At 39.0% G+C, this 25,205-nt stretch overlaps 1 protein-coding gene across 4 annotated transcripts in view; it reads left to right on the forward strand.

Annotated features, from left to right (window-relative positions):
• The window catches only part of bcl9 (BCL9 transcription coactivator), a 182,511-nt gene that overhangs the window by 101,461 nt on the left and 55,845 nt on the right, over positions 1–25,205 (forward strand). For 2 of the 4 annotated variants that reach the window (XM_073942406.1, XM_073942535.1), the window contains one exon: positions 5,369–5,523. The gene's annotated coding sequence lies outside the window, so the exon portion shown is untranslated. Of the gene's footprint in view, positions 1–1,336; positions 1,415–1,974; positions 2,310–5,368; positions 5,524–25,205 lie in introns of those variants that run through there. The other 2 variants (XM_073942478.1, XM_005170982.5) reach the window with 2 other exon arrangements.

Here is a 25,205-nt window from a genome sequence, read left to right on the forward strand (position 1 = left end):
ATTTTATTGCAAGTGTAATATTTTTTTTTATTTGGGCTCAAGTCTCCTTCATTAACACGGGGAGGCGGGCTTTATGACTTGTACTGCAGCCAGCCCCCAGGGGGCGATCTAACGGCCGAAACCTTCACTCAAACGTAGGCTTGCGGCACACTTGATTTTAACACTGGAATCAGTAGAAGTTTGCTCTGTTTTAAAGCAAACCCCAGTGGCCTTTTGATGAATTGCAGTTTCAGTTCATTTTATTAGCTTTATGAGGGAGAGCGGTAGATTACTGCTTGTTTAGAATAGAGATTTGCCACTTAGGCGACAGGGTGGCTCAGTGGTTAGCACTGTCACCTCACAGCAAGAAGGTCACTGGTTCGAGTCCTGGCTGGGTCAGTTCGCATTTCTGTGTGGAGTTCTTTGCATGGGTTTCCTCCAGATACTCCAGTTTCCCCCCACTGTTCAAAGACATGCGGTACAGATGAATTAATTAAACTAAATTGGCCGTAGTGTATCTTGACTACTAGTTAATCATTTGGTATCAGAAGTGGCTTCAGTGAAAGGCAAAGGCCTAGATTGGGCATATTTTACCAAAATAAAATATAATCATGCCTTTATTTTTCATTATTTAATTAAGACTGTAAGGACTGGCTTTGCTAGGACAAAAGTCTTGTCACTTTACAGAAATAATGTCCAGTATAGAATATAAAGTCATGGTGCAATGAAAAAAAGAGTTAATATTGTGTATGACTCCCATGAGCTTGGAAGACTGCATCCAGACATCTCTGCAATGACTCAAATAACTTATTAATAAATCGCAGGACTCCCAAAGTTCATTAAGATAATTGAATTTGCCCTCTACTCTGTTTTATAATCTAATGGGCAGCACGAATGTCTTGATACCTCACGCTGATGATATTTTAGTCAACTCTGCAGATCTCTTGCACACCCCCTTATTGAATGTAACCCCAAACCATGATTTTCCTTTCAAACTGTTGTTTGTTGCTTTTACAACTGGGATCACCAACAAGAATTTTCCATGGCATATATTGTTTGCCTAGCATCCTCACCCACTTAAATGTAAAGAAATGTGACTATAATTTCATATTTTGACACCTCTCATGTCTCACTCTTGAGATAACAGCTGTTAACCACGATTCAACATGTCTTTACTACACCAGTGAGCTCTTCCTTGCACTGATAAGCCAATACCTACATCTGGTCGACAAATCATTGCGGGTGAATTCGGAGCACAGCCGCTTGAATTGATCTCCGCCGTCGCTCACTGTATTCAATGGCTAGTCAACCTGACCTAGAATTGCTACTTATTACAATATGGACTGAACCATCCGGCCGGATCAAAGCAGGGGGGAAGCGAGCACACACCAGCAGCAGTCGCTCATTTCTGATGGGGGAAGCCATGTTTAGTGCCGTAAGCTATTTTAATCACTCTTGTTTCGTAAGGAAATGCAATGACTAGCACGTTTTGCGGCGAGTGAATCGCTCGTGAAGCCCCGTCCCACCGAACCGGACACCCCTCCGTGTTTTTCCAACCGCACACTTTTCACTATTAAAATATAGCGGCTTTCCCCAACCGCTTTAAGAGAAAAGCATTCCAAATGATAAAGGAAATAATGAATCGTTTTCGCATGTAAAATCACAAAGTATCGATTTGACAAAAGAAACAGACACAAGTGGTCCGATATATTGTCTATAAGGACTGTCGTTGATCCTCGTATGAGATCTTTGTGTCGCTGCTGCCAGCTGCGGTTATTATTTGATCCACTGCTATTTTTAACGCCTATCACTTGCTCTACAAATACACCGCAGACTTGATTTAAAGCGTTTATTCTAGTGGATCTCTAGCACACAAGAGCCTGCATGATTTTACGCTCTCCCTCTCTCTCTTTGGCCAGGAGCTTGATAAAACAGCTCCCCTCCCCCAAGCTTTGGCGAAACAGGAACAACTTCTTTGAGAGAGAAAAAAGGGCTGCACAAGTTTGGGACGTCTTGGATCAGCCGTTTGGCCATTTGTAGTCCGGAGCTGAGATTTTTTCCCCCTACACCGATTCTTTGGGTTTTTACCTTGGATTGTCGGAGCCCTTTGTTAGCGAGAAGGCTCGGGCATCCATGCTCTTAATTTTTTGTTCTTTGGAAAATGGGATACCTCTAGGATTATAATGAGGGGAACGCGCTCGCTTGTGGAATAACTTCACTTTTTTTGGGGAATGGAATTCGCGGAGCCTTGATTTTTTTGTATATCAGTTGCAAATGCAATGGGAAAAGTGCTTTGTGTGGAATATTTGCTGTTGCCGTGCTCAACATGGGTAAGATTTGTTTTGCTTTCGTTCCTACTTTTTCTTCCATGCTCGATTGGCCTTGCTCCCATTGAAATCTACACAGGAATGTTCAAAGAACTGCTCGTATTTAGACCTTATGCTTTAAAACTTTATATTTAACTGAACTTGGATGTGTTGTAGCTTCCCATTCATCAATATGCATTGATAGCAAGGCACGTATAACTTTCTCGCCAATGCCTTTATGGCTGGAGATGCTAAAGGAAGCTTGTTTTTCCCACCCCGCGGTTTTCCCTCTCTGAATACAAACTTTTAATCGCAAAAAGTCTCCAAACTTCATTTTAGAAACATTTATTATCCCCATACATAATGCTTTTAAAACACGCTTGCTGTTTTTGTTAACTTCTTCGCGTCCCCAACTTTTCCTCGTTTTTGTCCTCTCAGGGAATCCACCAGGTTACAAGGAAGTTCTTGAGGCCGCCGCTGCGTGTTTTTACAGCTCTCCATTGTTACATCAAACCCCATTTACTTTTCTTCCAGTGTTGCTAAAACCCTCGTTTTGAAACCGTATATCCAGCTGAACGTGATACGCAGCTCTGCTGCAGATATAAATGGTGTTTTGTTGTCTATTAGCTTCCTCTGTGTGCAGGTATCTGTGTTGGGTTACTCGAGAGAGGCTAGTTAACTCTGCCCAGGCCTGCACACAGCAGGGTGGATCACAAATGGGCAAAAACATAAGCAACCAAGGGATTTTTTGGAGTTTCATCTTTTTCAGAAGGTTGTTAAAACGGTTATGGCTTCTGGGAGTTTTGGCTTTGCACTTAAATTAGGCTTGTTAAGGTTGTCACAGTCAAGGAACTCTCATACTCTGCATATTTATGATTTTATTCAAAAGGAAAACCCATGTTTGTTGGGTGTGGTGGTTTGCCAAGTAAGAATGTATATCCTTGAATGCTTTATTTATAGGTATTACAACCTCTGGTTACCCTGATATTAACTTGAGTGATTTTAAGTGCATTATGTATGAACATTAAAGGCCGGACGTCTATATAGCATTTTAAAGTTATTGATACTTGGCATAAGATTACGATTTAGATATCAATGAAGAATTATGTTTATTATTCACATCTTTTTTTATGATCAAGAGTAAAGGCACAGATTGCATGCCCACTGTATGCTGTTAGAGCTAATAAATTGCAGTGTTTTTCTTGGTAAGGGCTGACCTTTAATATACAGACTCTTTTATTAAATACAGTCTTATAATGTAACTACTGTGTGTTTGGAAACCTAAGCACCTCTTTCTAGTGTCATTTGTACTTCGCAACACTAAAAAAAAGCATGTTTACCTCAGATTCAATCCTGAATGTACTTTGCTAATCTTGTAGACCAGGGGTGCCCAAACTCTTTGGTATGAAGGGTCAAAAACCATTAAGAGCTGTGGGGAGGTAAATATACCAAACTATATTACATTAATTTGCCTTGAGCAAGTTACTAATTTATCCCATAACATTTTAAAACAAACAAAAAAATCACTTTAAATTGTATTATCTCATTCAGTACAACGTTTTATAAATAACAGATTGAATTAAAATCATAAACTGTCACATTTATAACACAGTGGAGTTCGATGCTGAATACACTTGTCAAGCAGAGTCTGCCTTTGACTTGATTTGCTCATCAACGTCTCTAAATTGTCAGGTGACAGTATGTACATTTAAACAAAATCTGATTAATTTACACCATTTAATTGAAACATTTAATTTCAGTTAGCTCTTAACAACAAATCAAACAAACAAATGGTTGCATCAACTTTGAACTGATTGAATTAAATCCCAAAACCACCCCATCATTCTCCCTCTCTTCTCAGATGGGATGGTGGGCCAAATTAAAGGTTACCACTGGGACAACTTTGGTAAAGGTTACCAAGGTTTGGTAAAAGTTACCATAGGCCCTAGTTTGGGCATCTCTGGTATAGAGTATAGTAGCCATATTCACCTAGAAATATGTAACCTTTCAATTTCCATCAATCTTAATACACAATGTAACTAGAGAAGAGTCTTGACTCTTGTAATCTTGTTTTCACTTAGAAGTATAGATACACAGTGGAGTTCGATGCTGAAACTAGCTAAGCAGAATCTGCCTTTTCCTTGATTTGCTCACCGAAGTCTCTGCTTTGTCCAGTGACAGTATGTACATTTAACCAAAATATGATTAATTTACTCCATTTGATTGAAACATTTAATATCAGTTAACTTTTAATAATAAGGCAAGGAAACCAGACAAAAATAGGGTTACTTTTAAATTTTAATTGAAAATCTCAAAACCATCCTCATCATTCTTTCCTTCCTCTCAGATGGGATGGTGGGCCAAATCAAAGCTTACTATGGGCCAACTTTGGCTCATGGGCCCTAGTTTGGGCATCTGTGTTGTAGACTTTCCTGACACTATTGAAATCTAACCCCAACTTCTTAACTAGTAAGAATGTGTGTGTGTGTGTGTGTGTGTGTGTGTGTGTGTGTGTTTAGAGAAAGGAATCCTTGTTGTACCTGTCCACAAAGTGAGTCATGTAATTGCTATTGTAGGTTTGGTTGGATTTTGTTAAGAATTGGCATGTGGTGAAGTTTGTTAGAATGATTGGATAGAGGGAAAGTTTTGTGTTTTTTGGATTTTTTTTCTAGTAAGCATTTTATCCGATTTGGCTTCACCTCACCACAGCATTCAGCAATAATGCCCAATATTTGTCCCAGGTCACTGTGTAGAAGAGAATCCGACTCTAAACTTATAAGGAGGTTTCTGAAATATTGCATACTGTGACATTCGAGAACAGTTGGGTTTTTCTTTATTGAATCGTGGTTTCTGAACTGCCCTGCGATTATTTGGTGCTTTTCTTTTTAAAAATGGTCTCAATTTTGCAGTCACTTTCCATGAAAGCTCATCATTACTTTTAGAACTAATACACAACCTGAGTGCTACTAGTTCACCCAAAATAAATGCTAAATAACATCACACAACCATCTAGTCTTCAGATCTTCTGTGGTTATGTGCAGGCTTGTGGTCGGACTCTGAACCTCTTCTTTTTTTCTCTACAGGTGTAAGGATAGAGTCTGTGATCTCCTGAGCTCACTGGTTTAATCTACAGGAGGAGGCGCACAGAAATTCAGACACTATTTACAGTGGAAATTATTTACACTCACTCTTCAGATGAGGGAGAACAGGGGAGTCTGAATCCTGAGGGGTATTCAAGGTAAGGCTGTAGTGCAATGCACAGACTGTCTTGTTTTACATTTTTCAGGCCTTCCTCTTTAATTCATACTTCTAACTCCATACTGTGTCTTTACAAAACTCTTGTTTTGGCTGATGGTAGACTCGGATCATTTGTTTGAGGTCATTAAGGAGCAAAACAGCCTAATTAGTTGATATTAGGGGTAATAATTGATTTTGATTTTACTACAGTTCCTTATGCTTGACACAAGAGATTTTTAAATTGTATTACATCTATAACTAATACCAGAAATTGTTTGAGGTTTGATCCCTAATAAGAAATTATAAGCCCAAATATTCCACACTTTTTACAATGCTAAACAAAAAGAGAAATTGTTTGTAAAATAATAGACATACTAGGGTGTAAAGTCATCTTAAATGTAGTCATTTACTAAACAATCAAAATTCTGCTGTGTTAAAGTCAGTCATTTCATTTTGATTTCATTCAGGCATTTAGTTTAACCAGAAATGGAGTTCTATGAATGGATTGTGCAGCCTGTTTTTGTGAACTACCTCAACCAATTCACACAACAATATTTGCTCGAAAGAATAATGTTGTTATTGTTTGGCTTCTGGAGATTTGGGATTTATTGTACAGTTGGTGCATTTGCCTTCTTTATGAAGGATAGCTCTATTGCTCTTCACTGCAACTTCATGAAATTAACAATCATATTAAAATATATATGTTGTTGTATGGGTTTTGGAATGACCTTAGAGAGAGTGAGTAATTAGAACTTGTGTGTATTTCCTCCTGGTGGTTAAAACACAAAGATTCTGTCCTCATTTATAACGGATTTCTATTATTGGACCAAAATATTAAGGCTCATTTTCACTGAGAGGTATGGATTGGTAGAGTACAGTACAGTGTGCATTTATGTCCATTTCCACTGGCAAAGGTACCAAGTAGCAAACTGTACAGTACCACTTTTTGGTGACCCTTTCCTTAGAGTAGCTAGCACAACAATATGGTATTCAAAAGGATGAAGCTAGATATGATAGATATAATGAGCTGATTTGTTTACAGAGAACTGTCACCAGCATATGCAAGAAGTTGAGTGTATTTTAAATGTTCATTTTTAAATACACAGTAGGGCTGGGCGATTAATCAAAAAGTAACCGAAATCGACATTTAGAAACCAGCTTTATATTATTATTTTTATTTTTTATTACTTTCCCTACTGAATCATGTGTCACGTGACCCTGCTGAACTGAAAAATGTTGAGCACTTTGCAGCCAGATCTGATCTTCATTCATTCATTTTCTTGTCGGCTTAGTCCCTTTATTAATCCGGGGTCGCCACAGCGGAATGAACCACCAACTTATTCAGCAAGTTTTTACGCAACGGATGCCCTTTCAGCCGCAACCCATCTCCACACACATTCACACGCTCTCATACACTACGGACAATTTAGCCTGCCCAATTCACCTGTACCACATGTCTTTGGACTGTGGGGAAAACAGGAGCACCCGGAGGAAACCCACGCGAATGCAGGGAGAACATGCAAACTCCACACAGAAAGGTCAACTCAGCCGAGGTTCGACCCAGCGACCTTATTGCTGTGAGGCGACAGCACTACCTACTGCGCCACTGCTTCGCCCAGATATGATCTCTATAGTGTTATTTCAAGTGTTGTGAGTGCAGTGATACAAGTTGAGCGCATTCACTGCGAATCTCTTTGCTCAGGTGCCGATATCCGCTGTTCGTGCACAACTTATTTCGCACTCTCAAATATATATATATATGCAACTGATTTATTTTCACTTCTTTATAAGAAAAAAAGTGTCTGTTGGTTTTAGGCAAATTGTGTTCTAATTTCAGTTGTTTAATATTGAGGTTTAATAAATAATTGTAGATTGTAGATGGTGTTGATTTTAAGCTTATTGAAGAAAACTAAGTAATGCACCCTTCATTCAAAAATCTTACATGTAATTAGACCTGTCACAAAAATCAGTATATCGACTTATCACACAACTCATGGCCATAACCTCAATCATTTTTGGTGATGCAATTTATATCACCCATACATAAAAGTCGTCAGTGTTAAAAACACTATAGTATTTACTATAAATTACTATAGTATATTTTTATGTGGGTGCCTGAAAACTGAAAATAGATCTGGTAGCAGATATCGCAGCCTGTGTTACTCCTTGCACATGTGTGTTAACTTATATTATTGTTTATTTAGGATACGCATTTTCAAACTCTGAATCCAATGCCTACTTATTAAATTTTTTAAATAACTATAATTATATGAAATGGTCTTAAGAATAAAATATGATCTGTTCTTTGGAAGAGTGTACTTTCTCTGTAATGCTATTATATTGTCATTTTGGCATTATATAATGAGTGGCATAAAATAGTCTTAAAATGACAATAATGTTGTTTATCACAATATATTTTAGTGCAATATATCATACAACAACAAAAAAAGATATCGTGACGGGCCTACTTGTAATATGTGGCATATTTACTAAATATGTCAGTGAACGATGAGGCAAAAAAACAACAACAACAACAAAAATTTAATTGTTTATTAATCATAATGAAAGTAAAATGTTCAATTAATGGAGATTTTAATTTTAGGCCAAATTGCCCTGTCCTAATACACAGCCAAAACATTGCAACAAAATATATCGCTCCAAGCTCAAACTAAATGTACGCTCACACCGAAAGAGGCGAGAGCGTCAAAGTAGTCGGAAGTCATTTTCAATAGGAGTAGGCGGTTAGGAAGTAAGGCCGCATAGAGTTGAAATTAATTCAGCTTGATGGTAATGAGCTATGATGCGGTTCGGCGGCAAATAATCAGAATGTAGAAGTCCACCGCTTGAGACGAGACCAGAGAACACAGCCACTGAACTTTTGTGAATCTCATGCGACAATACAAAACCGTATTGCTGCTTCAAGATATTCCAGACATATGGACACATTGGATAATTAAGTGTAGCAAAGCCACACCACATGCAACTTGATCTTCCATTGTTAAATAAATTTAATAAAAAGTATGCAGCATTTTCACTCTAGAAAGCATGTTTTATGCGGGAATGTAACTGATATGATATGCTGCATTAGCCCCTTTAAATACGAGATCAATGTAGCGAATTTTGACGCTCTTGCCGCCGGAGCTGAAGGCAGATAGCGTTGTTGCCAGGGTGGCCAGAACGACCTTTGACACTCTCACCCCCTTCGGTGTGAACACACAAAAACTTGCTGTTTATGCATATGTTTACATGTTACCTCTAAAAAACATGAAAGAACTTTGTAAAATTTCGTCTTTCAATAGTCTTTCTTCTACAAACAAGAATGACATTTATCGCAATCTTCTAGCATAAACTACACCTATCAAGTAAAGGTACTGTTGGGCAGTAGAAACGCAAGCCTGATCTGGGGGAACCGAACTGTACCGTACTGAACCATAACGCACAGTGGAAACAAGACATTATAGATATTGTACTCTATAGAGCAAGAAGCAACCACGTAGCAACTTGCTAAACAACAACACCCTTTCACTATGGCATTGGGGGTTGCATAGTATAAGACCAAAAATTTAGTTTGGCATTGATTTATTTTCACTGTTTAGATGTTACAAAGCACGAATGGAATTTACCTGTTACATTTAAACATGCCAATTAAGTCAAAGCGAATTTGAGAGAGTTCATGGGAAACAATGATTTGATTGTTTCTTCTCATGCAGTTTTACGCTCTTGCTCTTTCAGTGTCTGTCCCGTTCTCATATTTGGCAGATGTTCTCAGTATTCTGTATCACAGGCTTGGCTGTAGTCGTGGTATGTCTAGAGGTGACCTATGCTAAAAACCTACTGTCTTTCGGCCAAAGACGACTGTAGGCTTTTACCGATATGAAATGTGTTTGTGATGTGCTAATAAGCTAATTATTCTAAGTTCCATTGAACATGAATATGTAAAGATTTGTGTGTTAAAGGGTCACGAAACACCAAAACACATTTTTTGAGCTGTTGACAGTCGTATATGTGTCCCACACTGCTAAAAACACTATTAGGACACCTATATTTCACTAAAAAGTGTAAATTGGTTGTTTTTGCGTTATTTCAAGCAAATTCGTACTTCCTGTTTGAAACGAATTTTTGAAGCTGCGTCACGGTCATGACATAATAGCGTGTATTCCAGCGTGCAGACTGGGCGTCTGTGCCAGAGTGTGTCTTATTACGTCTTACAGTGTGATGCATTAATGCATGAGTAAGACTTGGTTCAAACCAATCAGCGCGCTCTATTCTGCAACTTCATTAATATTCATTAGTGTCACTGTTTACACCAGAGACGCCACGTTGTGTTGGCAAAACAAGCGTGGAGTGTTGCTTTTATAGTTTGCTGCCATTAAGTTTCGTTTTCATTTTCTCTCTGTGAGAGCTCAGACTCACGTGTGGATTAACAGTGTACGCGACGCTCGACAACAATAACTTACGTGTCCAAGGAGGATTATTGTTTACCTGAGAGCTGTTCTCATCTGCAAACGCTGAAATCCGGATTTGCTTGTAGTCTTCTCTTCATAAAGACGCGGCTCTAGTTGCTGGTGATTGTCCTGTCTCTACAGATTTGGTAAGTAAGCGACCAGTGCTCTTTGTTTATTCAGTTTGTTCGTATCGAATTAAGTTAACTATTGCACTGAGTGCAAACTTGTTAGCACGCGGCTTTCTGACGCTACCTGTCGTGTGCATCTAAGTTTCCGGGAATTGCGGAGCTTTTTTTCTCTCATTCGCCGTGCGGTATCAAACATTGCATGAAAAATACACGCTTAGAGCAGATCCTCGAATCAAATATCGCGTTTGTCGCGAGGGGCATGAATGAATTCCCTGAATGAAAGAGCCAAAATGCAGTTAAAGTCCAACATTTAATAATCTGGCAAATAATTCAACTACAGATGTCCATGTAGGTTAAACACAATGACTGTAAAAAATACACCATCACTTTCTCGTGTGAGTATTTTGACTAAAACTCGCGCGTGCCCAAATAGACCCTCCCACACCATCCCACTTTAGTTCCTCCGACACTCCCCCCTAAACAGAGCTGGACACGCCCGCTTTTCTGACTTTTTCCGAAGTAGAGGTGTGAAAACACCCTGCTGAAACGAGGGGGTTTCATGGCCCTTTAAAGGAATTTTCCCACACTGTTTACGCTACTTTATTAGTGTTCAAACTAGCAGTAAGTCATGAAACTGTTAGAAAAGTAAGTGATGGATTTGGTTGTAATTTTTTGATGAACTAATACTTTTAATACAGCTCAATATACTGACTTGTGGGCTTTTGTTCAAGGACGAAGAATCACCAACATTTCAGTATTCAGCACTCACTTGTCAGGACAGTTTTTAAGGTTTTTGTGAGGTATGTTCAGTAAAACCATAGGTGCGTTTAGGAACCGTTTATAGAGTTGTACATTCAAGCAAGTAGTGTAACCTTATTTTTTTCCCGCTGAATTATTGTTTTGTTGGTTAAATCGGTATCTGTCACATATGTAGTTTACATTGCTAAACGTCTAACACATAAGCAAAAAAGATCAAAAAAAGTATAGTCCATAATAGGGTTGCATTGTTCATCTCTGATGGCTTATAGATATAAGGATGCTGAACCAGCATCGCGATCCTCTGCCGACCTGCTCGTGAAAAATACACGCGTCTCCGTTTACACTAATACGTATTCGTTTTAAAATAGCATCTTAGTATGAAAACGATCCACGTGCACACTGGTGTTTCACCTAGCGTTTCTGATTGGCTCTCCATCCACACTATACGGCTCAACACGCACATCACATGACTTGTTATGCGCTGCAGCAAATGCCTGCGTCTGAGTTCCAGCAGTCATCGAATGCTTTGAGCACAAAACCCCAGAGAGCAGTGCTCTTTGGACAGTTTGTCGATGCCACTATAACGACACAGATCACTCTGTCTATTCATGCTAGAGTCCTGGGAAAAAAGTGATTGACAGGTGTTAATTTGTGTTTGACTTATCTATTTTATTTATGGTTTATGTTTTGGGTAAAACAAAAACCATGCAGGTCAGGTAGTTGAAACAGTAAGCTACAGATAATCAATTCGTTATGAATGAATTAATTATTCATAAATAAATAATTCTCCGCTGCCTACGATGATGTACCCTGAAACCGAATTAGTTAGCTAGCCAGTTAAGTTTTAGGGTGCTTTCACACCTACACTTTTGTTTCGGAACGTATCTCGTTTGCCCAGTTAGCGCGGTTCGTTTGGCATATGTGAACAGGGCAATCGCGCTCTGTTCCGCATCAAAGTAATCGCTCCGAGATAGCTTGAGTGAGGTGGTCTTGGCTTGATTGAAACGAACCCTGGAGCGGTTCGATTGCAGTGAAAAAGCGATCCGATCCGAGCGCGGTTATATCACAGTGTTTTATGGATATGTAATAGGCATATACGGCTATATGAAGAGAGAATTATGAGTATGGCGGGAAGTTTTGCGAGTCTCCGGATGCCCGCAAACGAGTGATGATCTCCCGGTAATCTCACGTCTCCCTCCCGGTCCTCAAATAGGCATCGTCACGCACCCTTCTCACCCCTCCCCACCGAATCTCTCCTCAGACACGTCGCGCGCGTGCACCCTGTCAATCACCACCAAACCACCACCTCTCCTGACAGCTGAGCGGGACGCTGCAAAATAAACCCTGACACTCTGACCAATGTGAGGAGAGTTTACTCGCACGTGACTTGTTTTAGCTCTTTGTTCCAATTAGAAACTTTGCAGTGTGAACGCGAACCGCTCCAAGAGCAAAGAGCAACAATGTAACAATTGTAATCTCTGTTTCGGAACAACTGAATCGATTCACAGGTGTGAAAGCACCCTTAGTTTAATTTGCACCATTCCTCCCATTCTCTTGCTCCAAGTTATAGGTCACCATTTTGTAAAACGTATTTAAATCCGTAATCCATTAGACCTAAGCAATTTTAGGTTAATGACCAGCAAGTTCAATTTTGAATATAATTGTACAATTTAATTTTATCTTTACATTTAATATACAGTAGCAATTGAAAGCTTATGTTTTAAATCAGGAGAGACAAAGCTTTAAAAACCATGAGTTTAGATTTTTTTTAAGTCTCTGTTTGCCTATGCACATTATCAACTTCACATCTTCACTTGCACTCATAAACCAAGCAGTTTTCTTTTAGCTGTCCTCTTTTGTGAACAGCTCTTTTCATCTTGCTGTTAAAAAGTTTTCAAATAAATTTTTTAGACCTTTTTGATCTTTGCCTGTGAATTGTGCTGTCTCTCATGAGAAGTCAATCACGGTAACTTTGTTTAGAAGTACGCGATTGGCTGTTTGCTTCCGTTGTCCCGCCTTTTTGAAGGTGCCCATAAACTCAGGGTCAAAGTTAATTATGAGCATCATGCTACCAACAAAACCTGATTCAGTTGGTTTGGTTTTGTCAACTCGAACTAAGCCCGCAATTCCGAGTTTGTTCAGCCAGCATCACAGGCCCTAGGTAACTTTTCATTAGCATTTTCTGAATTACCAAGGACCACATTTTCAGCTAAAGAAATTCTTTATTGTTAATTTACTGTGAAAAATTAATAGTCTGACAGCATTAAATCTAGTGGCGGTTGTATCCTTTGAAAGGCAAGAAACTAGAGTTGTCAAAAGTATCGGGTTCAGTACCAGGCTTTTAAAAACATCAATTTCCTGCTAACATTTGAGCTGAACACAGCTGATTTACTATTGAGTTCACAAGCTCAACAGATATAACCGTGATTTGGCTGTTGGATTTCCATTCTTTACTGCTGTTCACTCAGTGCAAACAGATACACGGACATGAAGCCTTTGAAAGCCGTGTCAATCAGGTGATCCATCAGCGGATCACTCATATGTCAACTCCTAGACAGATCAGATGATTGACATGGCTTCAAAACTGACTTCAAAAGTGTTTGTGTGGACGTGTTTGCACTGGTTGGTGAAGAGTGGTAAAATGTTTAACATGAAGTAAGTTACTAAGGGTGTCACGATCCTCCAAATCTTCGATTACAATTTCGATTCTAAAGGCACGATTCGATTCGATTTTCGATTATGACTAATTAATTAATTAATGACCAATTAATTATTTGTAGCCTACCGTTTAAACTACCTGACCTGCATGGTCTTTGTTTTACCCATAAACAAATCATACAGTAAATGAATAAAGGCAAGTTACACACATAATCGCCACCTGTCAATCACTTTTTTTCTGCGGGACTCGTGAATAGGCAGTGATCTGTGTCGTTATAATGGCGTCGGTAAAAAAGACGCTCAACCAACAGGAACCAGCCAACAGTATCTGAGGTGTGCGCTAAAATGACTAAGTACAAGTGAGTGAAAGATTGAAGCAGTCCTCTGACTGCCTGGACCCGCTGTGTGTGCGTCTGTGTCTGTGTGGTCACGTGATGTGCATTTTTAGAGGTAGAGAGGAAGGAGGGCTGCTCAGAAATGCTACACGCCACTGTGGATGTCAAATCGTTGTCGTTCTAAAATGCCATTTAAAAACAAAGAGAGTGTAAACAGGGCCTGAGTGTGTACTTTTCGCGAGCGGATTTGCAACGGGGGCGGGCGGAGGATCGCGATGCCGGTGTTGTCTATCGGATGAACCGTACATAATACGTACATAGCAGAGCTTGCAAAACTGTGTTTTCTTTGTCGACAACACGAACGTTGTCAACATAACTCACTGGCTTACACACCGGCGACTTCATTGAAAGAGGAGAGGGTTTAAGTTCTGTCGACGGGTCTCCTGCTTCTGCAGTTTAACAAGCACTTCAACAAGCCTGTTATTTTCCCGCTTGGCAAGCCAAGCTGACGTGACATGGGGGCGTGGCAGCATCGACGCTTCTTTTTTGATTCGATAATCGAAATTGAGCATAAATTTCGATCGATTTCGATTAAAAATCGAAATCGTGACACACCTATAAGTTACTATATCTTTGTCTCTAAATACATGATCGGCTGTTTGCTACTGGTGTCCCAAATAAGTTGAAATGCTCATGAATCCTGGGTCAAAATCAACAGAAAAAGCTGATGATCGGCATCATGGTACCAACAAAACCTTATTGCACTGGTTTGGTTTGGTTAAATAATTCTATAATACAGAGTTTGTTCTGCCAGCATCATGGTGCAGGTTACTCATAACTATTGATTAGCGTATTCTGGCTCATTAAGAACCACCATGAAGGGCTTATTTTAATGTATTTTAGTAATGGATGGTCTGAAGGCATGAGTTAATGAAAAGTATTTCTAGTGAGTCTGACAGCGTCAAACCTAGTGGTGTTTGTATCCAATTGAAGAGAAGAAAAATTTGTTTGTGAGTGAGTTGGGATTCTGGGAAGTTGAGTTCTCCATGTATCATAGACCTACACAATGGATGCCAACCTGTAATCACCTATACAGCCTATCTGTCTGTCCTGCTCAGTGGCAGTGTAATGTCTGTAATGTGTGTGTTGTAAGCTGAATGGTGTGTCTGTACATCTGGGATCTGACAGCGAGAAGTTTCTAATGCTTGTTTGCCTGTGAATTCTTTGCAATGACTGGACCTGTTGCTTGCATGCTCTTTGATTAGTACCATCCCTTCTTTTAGCTCCGTGTATGTTAGTTTGTGGTTTGCATTTCCTTTGCAGTTCATAATTAAAGGTGATCTTGATAAATGTGCAGGAGGATTTTATAAACCCCACTGGCCACAGCGGAAATCCTGCCCTTTAACCGGGGCTGGTCCTACTTCTCTTTATTGGTTGTCTTGTTGCCAGGGTTACTTCACTGAATTATGAGTGCCATTTATCACTGACGAACTTTTAAACCTCCGATTTTTTTTTTTTTTTTTTTTTTTTTTTAAAGCTTTATAATACTCGCAGTTTAGCCTGTAGGTAAATCTGACGTAACACTGAGTACATTGGAAATGTTTTGACCAAAAACCCAAGTCCATATTTTTTTGCATGGTGGAAGCAAACAAGCAGGTTACTTGTCTAAAATGATCTGGTTACTCTAGGAAAAATAGGATTTGCATGTGTAAATGTTCTCTTTTTTGTTTTTTGTAGATGGGTAAATAGTGGGATTGACTTTGACTTTGAGAATTTATGCCATTTGCTGCTGAATCTTCACTTTAGTTCCAATATAATGGTGGTAGTGGTAGTTGTTTTTTTTCTTCCATTTTTTGACATCTGAGTCAACCTGATTGAGCATAAAAGTGTAGTTGGGCCTTTGTTCTATCAGTTGTGGTTTTAATAAAGCCAGATCTGCATGTGAGCTGTGGTCAAAGGAAAATAGATGTTTATGTAGATATAAAGGTTGGAGAAATCTAACATATGTCTTAAAGATTTGTAGCAGAAAAGAAGGTTTGTTTGATTGTAAAAGTATAAGCAAAAATAAAAAGACAAATGAATTATCAGCAAGAGTTCATTTTGAAGGATGTTCAATATGGAGCAAGATCAATCGGTCTAAAAAATAATCCATTTACAAAAAATAATTAAACTTTAATTCATAAATTTTAAATTTGTAAGTTCAAAACACGATTCAAAAATACACAAATCCAATTTTTAAATTAAAAACCTGATTCGTCAATACACAACCAATGCTTAAATCCAAAACATGATTCGTAAATACACGCATCCCATTCTTAAATTTAAAATATGATTCAAAAATTCACACTTCATACACACAATTCTTCTGGCAAAAAATATTTATCATTTTTACTTGTAAATTCACAAATTGTTTGTTTTGTTTATAAACGGTGTTTTGAATTTACAAATTGGATTTTGTAAATGTGAACTGTGCTGTGCATGGATGCAATTAATTTTGTAAACGTGTTATTTTTGAGACTGGTCTGACTCCATATTTCAATGCTGTATGAGTGTTAATAGGAACCTTTTATATTGATTGGCAAAGCATTTTACACCTGTATGCCAAGTGTTTGCAAAAAACAATGATATTCTCAAAAGGAGCTTTATATTAGTCAAATGTATGTCTTCATGACAATTGCAGCTGGATTTTTATTAGGTTAGCATTCCTGATTTGACATGCTGAGGAAATAAAGTCCCTGTTTACAACTGGAATTATAAAGGGACAGTGCACAAAGAAAATGCAGCATTTTGAGAGTTTGACGGTACACTGATGGTTTTAAAGCAAAACGATCAGTTTGTGCAAGAAACTGAACATTACTTGGGCTATAACATTATTACCCAGAATCCAGTCTTGACAAAAAGCCTTGAGCACATTCACAATAATTTGGAGAGCAAATATATTGTCAAGAGCCCCGGCTTTTTCATTTTTTGCTGTATATGGTTGCTTTCAAAAATCTGCTAGTCGTTGATGATGATTTTATGAATTGCCAAGGTCCACTGTTTTAGCTTTTAGAAACAAGTCACCTTCACATTGAATGGCCTGAGGGTGAGTAAATAAACAGTTCTTTTTCTATTTTTGGGGGAACTGTACTTTCAACTTCCTGGGTGATCTGGTCACAAGTGGAAATGGGAAATGCATTACTGTGAACATGTAGTAGTAGTAGTAGTATTTGTCTCAACTCAGTGTTGAGTGTTCTTGTTGTTGTACTCTCATATTAGTGAAGTGATCCTAGTCCGGTATGGTTTTACCCACACTTAAAAATGGTCCTTTGCTTTTAACCTATCCAAGTGCACACACACATTTTGAGTGAGAGTTAACACATACAGTGAGCATACACCAGGAGCAGTGGGCAGCTATTGCCTCCAGCACCCGGGGAGCAATTAGGGGTTAGGCGCCTTGCTTAAGGGCACCTCAGCTGGGCATCGAAGTTAAAGAGAGTGCAGTTCATTCACTCCCACCATCTTCAATTCCCAGCCAGGACCAGGAATCAAACCTGCTACCTTTCTATTTTAAGCTCAACTCCCTAATTGTTAGGCCACAGCTGTCCTAAACTAGCTAAACTTCATATACACAAATTAAAAGCAATGGCTTTTATTTATAAGCTATTGGTAAATTAATAAATCATTGTTTGGCTGGATTGACAATATGAGTTGGCCCTTTGCTGTTTTCTTGGATGCATCAGAGTGCATTAGTGTCAATGTGATGTGAATGGACAACCCACTATGGTTTAGATCACAAAAGTTTTTAGATGCATTGCATGTAGATCTGTAATCGGATCACTTGAGAATGAAGTTACAAACTGTGCCTGAGGTGCATTACTCTCTTGTAGACTGACATATATTGAGCTCACCGTAATCTAATTCAGATTGTGTTAGACAAAGCAGAAAATCTGCTCGTATTTACCTGTCCAAAAAAGTAGCTTGTGTTATAGCACTGCATTTTTTGCTGTTCTTGAAAGTTTTTTGCTGTTTAAAAAGTGCAAACTTTCTGGTTTTAGCATTGAAGCTTAGGACAAACAAAGCTGACAGCAAAGAACTAGTGAAGATGAAAACTGACTGTCTTTACTTTGCAATGGCTGCGTCTGGACCAAACAGACAACGCTAAATAAATCAGGGAAAACCGGAATTAGTGCTCCACACATACAAACTAAAAGCAAAGCAGTGTTGATGCAGATTTGAAAATCTATATTTATTCTGGCTCACCTCAGGATTAGTTTGTCTGATAATCCATATAATTCACAAATATTGAAGAAATTCTACAAAACGTCAGCTGGCTTTTTTGTTTTCCCTCTTAACTTTAATCGTTTGCTTGGTTTCATCCAAGGTCAAGGTAGTTTAAGTTTAGTTAACTCACAGCAGGCTTACATGTACTTTTTGCGTTCGATTCACCATCTGCCGAATCACGCATGCGTAGTATTATCGGTTCACCGCTTCTCAAATCTGATCTCCGTGCACTGTTCTAATAACTGAATAACTCCGTATTGGATTATTTAAATTAGAGGCAGGTATCAGGCATTTAAAAAGAAAGTTGTTTGTGGATAATTTTACTGGAGATGCAAATCACTTACAATGGTTCAGTTAGATTTGGTAAATTAGTTCAATTAGTTCAACTGGTTCACAAAAGATCGATTAGTGATCGTGACCATTAATACATAAATAAAACCCATTATTGGGCACAAATGTGTTAAATAAATACTTTTAAGCATTTGCTTAGTTCCTGTTTAATGTTGTCACCATGCTGCTGTCATGCCCATTTGTTGATTTTGTCATGGTAGTAACAGCGAGGATGACTGTAGGAGGACCGGTTTGATCCTGACCTATGGTATTACAGACTCTGAGGTGTCGTACAGTTCAAACACCTGTAATAAAACTGGCAGCACGAAGCAAATAGATTTACTTCCAAAAGGCTTATAGTATGTATTATGTACATTTTCAAAGACTAAAACAAAGGACTTTTTTTTTTGCTGTAATGTGTTGTTAATTTTGTATATACACACAATACAGTTTCAGTTAGTTCTAGTTCTTTTTATTTTAGATGACGAAAATTTCGATGACCAACATTTGTTTTGTCTTTTGTTTTCGTTAACTATAATAACCTTAATTTCATCACGTCAGTTTTGGTTCTTGTGTTCTGACTTGTAGCTGATCAGCCAATTAGAGTGCTCTCTTTCGACGAGAGGCTGTGTGTGAAACCTACACTCACCAACTGTCCAACGGCCGACTGTCAGCTTGTGGCCTGTTTGCACTGGGTGGTACAGTATGGTACGGGTCGGTACAGGCCACCTTTATGAGGCTTGCGTTTCCACTGCCATAAAGGTACCAGTGATGCCTTTTTGGTGGGCGTGGTGTACGACAAAGTTTCAGTCGACGTCATTCTCGCTCGAGGAACTGTCAAAGTAAAGCTGTAGGGGTCTTCACATGTCTTATGAAACGCACTTCTCACAAAACAGGCTTTATGCACATAAATACTTGTGTATACAGTGTATATATGTTTATGACTAACCATTCTATTAACATAATTATAACTACAAATCAATGATAAAAATAGCCTACTGTAATGTCTGCAATCATATGTTACATTAACTTTATAAATGCAACATATATGGACACAACTTACAGTCTCCGATATTTTACAAATTACAGACAAAATACCCACAGCATACATTTAGTCCTTAGTTGCCTTCAAAAACAACACGCCACATATACCCTACAGTAAGTGCAAACCTTTCATCTGTATCTTTAATTTTCACCAGCACATGTAACCTCTGTTAGAAAGTAATTCTGTCCTTTTAAGTTCATATTAGTTTAAAAAGTGATGATAATAGTTAAACATGGCAGTCTAAGTTTTAGGTTGCTCAAAGAATCATTTGCTCCTTTGTTTTTTCAGTGTTTTGTTTCTTTGTCAGAAGCACTTCAATATTCACGCACACGTTATTATCATCAGCTCAAGAAGTTTGTTATTTCAAATATAGATTCGCACATGAGCGATCGTGAGCTCTCTATAGAAAGTAAAACCACTTTTAGACACTTTTTAGACAGCCTCGTAAAATAAAAACAGGACATCAAAACACGGTTTGTTTAAGCTTAGGTCGACCATCTCTGTTATGCTTTTAAAAATGGTGGTTTGTTTGTTTTTATTCTCCTTGCTTGTTGCAGGAGTGAGTGATGTATCTATGTAAACAAACATCATCCAGCTGCGCGTCTATCTCCACCTTTTGGTACCTTTTTGGTGTGCAAGGTACCCTTTGCAAAGGATAGCCAAAAAGTGATATGGTGCGGTTTGCTTTTTGGTACCTTTTGACAGTGAAAACGGCCATAAAAGTGTACCAAACCGTACGGTACCACTCAGTGGAAACGGGCCACTAGTGTGTCCCGGACTTCAGATGGATGTAGCTATTTACACTATCTGACTTATTAAGACAAATTGGCTAAAACCAGCCATCCTGCCTGGGAGAAAAGCATAGGGATGTTTTGTTTGAGCAAGGATGTAAATAACAAGGTGCAAAAGCAAAACAATCACAGGCAGTACCATAGTAAATATTAAAGTGTTATCAGATGGTATCATGGGAAGATGATTTGTCCATTTTGTCATATTATAGCCGGTTTGCTGGTGGAGTATTTTGGAGTTTATATATTAAAACCGTTCCAAAATGCCCTGAAATTGGATTTGTAGTTTTAAATGTGCAGATTAGAAGTTGAGTGTTGTGTAATAGTGTAATCATTGTCTGTTCTCACACAGTATCTAGCAGCATTAAATCGACCCGCAGTTCACCAACTCTGTTAGCCAAATTGTAGCCTCAAGCAAATGAAGAGCGCAGGAGCTACGAACTCCTGCTAACCACATTTACACAGTGGTAACGTCCACACAATATGATCAAATCCCTAGCATTCAACATAAGAAACTTTTAAAATTGTTTTAAAACATCCTAGACATACGCAACCCTCTGGCGTTTGTAGTTGTCGACTAATGATAGCCTTAGTATATTAGCGTTTAGCAATAGTTTTGCAGCTTAAACTTTCTTTGTCGACTTGCAGCAGCATTTGTAATGGCCTTTAACTGTAAATAAGTTGTCTTTAACCCACGGTAAATATATCTACAAGCTCTTTTGTTGGCTAGCAGTATTCCTACCCATATTTGTCTCCGAGAGTATCGCTCTCAGTATGCAAGCGTCATTAAATGCTAATCATGGCCGCTGGGTGCTGTGCTGCAGCAATAAGCTTTTCGGTCACACGGTTTTCTCGCCGGTGACCAAGTAACCCTGTCCTGACACAGTCTTGCTGGCTTCTCCCCTACAGGCCGGGGCACCATCTGTCCACCCTCACAGCTGTCATCCAGAGCAGCTTTAACCGAAAAGGCTCGTTTTAATCTCTGCGCGAAACCATACTGCTCTGCTAATCTCGGTGTGCATACTATTCTGCCAAGCTTATTTTTGGAATTGGGTATTAAGATGGCTGATGCTCCTTTACCTTCTGTACAGATGGTGTTTGTGGTTTTTATTGTAGTATTCTTCTAGCTACCGCACAGTGGGACGACGGGAGTAATTTTGATTCATGTAGACAAAGCCCTAACCATCTTGTCTGTCTTGGCTTCCTTGTTCAACATTGTTGAGAGTCAGATGAACAGTGGAGAATAGCAACAAAAAGAAAATCAAAAGCAACTATGATTCCAGTCCTGCTTTTTTATTTAAGGATTCTGTGAAATGGTTCTTTTAGTACTCTTGAGTGAGTGTCTGATGGTGATCCAGAGGGAGTTGAGAACCATTCTGACTTACTCTTTAAACTGATTGAAGCCTTACTGTCGGGAAAGGTCAGGATGGTTCTGTTTTGATATTAATTTGTGGTAGAAATTAGGGCTCAGCTATTTGGCCTAATATCAAAATCTCGATTAAGTGTACATTTCTACTCGATTAAGATTGAGTGATTTTATATTTATTCATTTTTTTGCCCTCTCCGCATGGCCCACATTTGTCAGCACTAACAAGCTGAATGATCACAGAGTTTGCGCTATACGTCGTTGTGAAGAGTAGTCACATTTGTTTGAGAGGTCAGCGTCAGTCACGTGAGGGGTATGTGATCATGTGAAGGCTGCGCTCGATGCAGAAGTGTAAACCGAGCCAGGTCACGTGACTTCACATGTGGTTAGGAAAGTAATTAATTTGAAAAATTCATCTGGAAAAATTAGATAAGTCCTAATAGGAATGAACTATATTGGAAAAATAGTTGTTTTTTTATTTGCGACATATATTGAGATATACGTACAATTTCACCAGATGACTTTATCTCTATTTGGAAAGAATGTATAATGTTAGATCGATTGGGATGATTTTGCACTTAGGGTGCATCTCTATCACAGTTAATAAACAGTCTAAACCTTTTTGGGGTCACATTTTCGTTGTTGTCTGTTATTTGCATGTGCTGTGTGTGTGTTTTCATGCATGTGTTTAGTCAGAGATTATTGAATTGATGTTTACTATTTGCATCTCCATAAAATCTAACAACAATCTCTACACTTTTTGGGGTCTCCTGACACATTTTTGTTGTGGTCGGTGCTGTTTTCAGTGTGTTTCTCTAGTGGCATGTTTTGTGAGTATTTTCATGCATAACTCATGCAACCACTATATTAAGTACACCTTACTAGTACCGGGTTCAACCCCCTTTTGCTTTCAGTACTGCCTTAATCCTTCGTGGAATAGATTCAGCAAGGTACTGGAAATATTCCTCAGAGATCTTGGTCCATATTGACATGATAGCATCACGCAGTTGCTGCAGATTTGTCGGCTGCACATGCCAATCCATCACTTCCCAAAGGTGCTCTAATGGATTGAGATTGGTGACTGTGACTCAAAAAAAAAAACAGTCTGAGATGATTTGTGCTTTGACATGGCTTGTTATCCTGCTGGAAGTAGCCATCAGAAGATGGGTACAGTGTGGTTATAAAGGGATGGACATGATCAGTAACAATACTCAGGTAGGCTGTGGCTTTGAAACGATGGTACTAATTAGTACCTAAACAAATTAGTATTAATGTGTCCAAAGTGTGCCACGAAAACGTTCCCACACCATTACACCACCACCACCAGCCTGAAGCTTTGATTCAAGGCAATATGGATCCATGCTTTCAGGTTGTTGACAAATTCTGACCCTTGCCATCCGAATGTCACGGCAGAAATCATGACTCATCAGACCAGGCAATGTTTTTCCAATCTTCTATTGTCCAATTTTGGTGAGCCTGTGCGAACTGTAGCCTCAGTTTTCTGTTCTTAGCGGCCAGGAGTGGCACCCTGTATGGTCTTCTGCTGCTGTTGTCATTCAGAGATGCTCTTCTGCACACCTTGGTTGTAACGAGTGGTTATTTGAGTTACTGTTGCCTTTCTTTCAGCTCGAACCAGTCTGGCCATTCTCCTCTGACCTCTGGCATCAACAAGGCATTTGTGCCCACAGAACTGCTACTCATTGGATATTTTTTCTTTTTCGGACCATTTTCTGTAAACCCTAGAGATGGTTGTGTGTGAAAATCCCAGTAGATCAGCAGTTTCTTAAATACTTAGACCAGCCTGTCTGGCACCAACAACCATGCCATGTTCAAAGTCACTTACATCACCTTTCTTCCCTGTTCTGATGTTCAGTTTGAACTGCAGCAGATCATTTTACCCATGTTTAATACGCATACGTTGCTGCCATGTAATTGGCTAATTAGAAATTGGCGTTAACAAGCAGTTGGACAGGTGTACCCAATAAAGTGGCTGGTGAGATAGATAGATATGATATAGTATAGATGCACGATATAGTACAATTTCTGTAAATTCAATGAATGGTTTCTATATATTGACCACATGTAAAGGACCCTTTTTTTATTTAACAATTTGAAGGATATATTCAGAAATGTACTCATTCATACATGATAGTTTTTCTCATTTTATTGAGAATTTCAGGGCAAATGTTTGATTGGAAAATGTAGAAATATGATTTTTTTCATTAAATAATTTTCAAAATCTCATGATTACAGGTCCAACATACAATATTGCTAGCTAGCTAAAATGCTAATTGTAATCATTGTACTTTCTAGATTGTAACTCTCACAATGCTGTTATTCATGTTTCTGTCTGCATCCTCGTAATGTGTAATATTGCGCTCGTATAAATTATGTAAAAGTATTACCGTAAACAATGTCTTTTGTGACACAAAATAAATTGGAGAGCATAACATGAAACCATATAGACTTTTTATTTTGTCCTAGTGATGTATATAGTCATATTCCACGCAGCCTTAACTATTGGTTAAAGTAAGTCTTCCAGAAATGATACAATGAGAGTATCCAAGTTCTAGCACTTCTAATCCCAATAAGCATTAATGCAGAACTGGTTTTGAATAACTTCTCCAGTGTCACTATCAACGTGTGCCAACTGCAGTTTCACAGCTCCAAACCCAAGCTTACTTGACTGACCGCAATCAAGTCTGCTGCAGGAAGGTGTTAATAAAAAGGTTTCTCGCTCGCTCTGGCCTTCCTACTTTCCTCCTTCTCATTTTCTCCTTTAGATATAATCTCATGTGCTAACACCACTGATTTGTCTTCTTTCAATCCGCCTGCCAGGATATGGGGCTGGTGGTGGGGTGGTGGGGCTTCTGCTGACCTAAAGCTCTGTCATTTACGGTGTGTGTGTTCACAGTTTCAGCCTCTGTGGGATATGGTGGGGTCCAGCTGTGCCAGCTTACGCCCACCAAGCCAAGAGCAGTTCAGGCCAGATCATCTGTGTGCCAGTTCATAAGTGCGTGTGGGGGGTTTGTGTGCCAGCCTGCTAAATGGACTCTAATTTAACAGTGTCATTTTGTTGGATGTTTTGGGGTTTGTGCGTGTGTGTGTGGAACATTTAAAATGCACACGACACAAAACAAACTAGCTTTTTGTGAAGAAATGGTTCCTTCTGTCTTTTAAGTATGGGTCAGTATGATGGGTTGATAGTAGAGCTGCACAATTAATCGAAAAAAGATCTTGATTCGACCCCCTAGACCAGAGGTCACCAATCTCGGTCCTGGAGGGCCGGTGTCCCTTCAGGGTTTAGCTCCAACTTTCCTCAACACACCTGCCTGGATGTTTCAAGTATACCAAGTAAGACCTTGATTAGCTTGTTCAGGTGTGTTTGATTAGGGTTGGAGCTAAAATCTGCAGGACACCGGCCCTCCAGGAACAAGTTTGGTGACCCCTGCCCTAGACGATCTTAATCCAGCATTTCTACGATTCTGCCAATCATATTTTCAAGTTCAGGAGAGAAGCGAAGGCGGGCGCACAAGTCTTCACATAGTTTCACATACGTTGTTCAG

This window comes from Danio rerio, chromosome 1, assembly GCF_049306965.1.
Source record: "Danio rerio strain Tuebingen ecotype United States chromosome 1, GRCz12tu, whole genome shotgun sequence".
Classification (NCBI taxonomy): domain Eukaryota; kingdom Metazoa; phylum Chordata; class Actinopteri; order Cypriniformes; family Danionidae; genus Danio; species Danio rerio.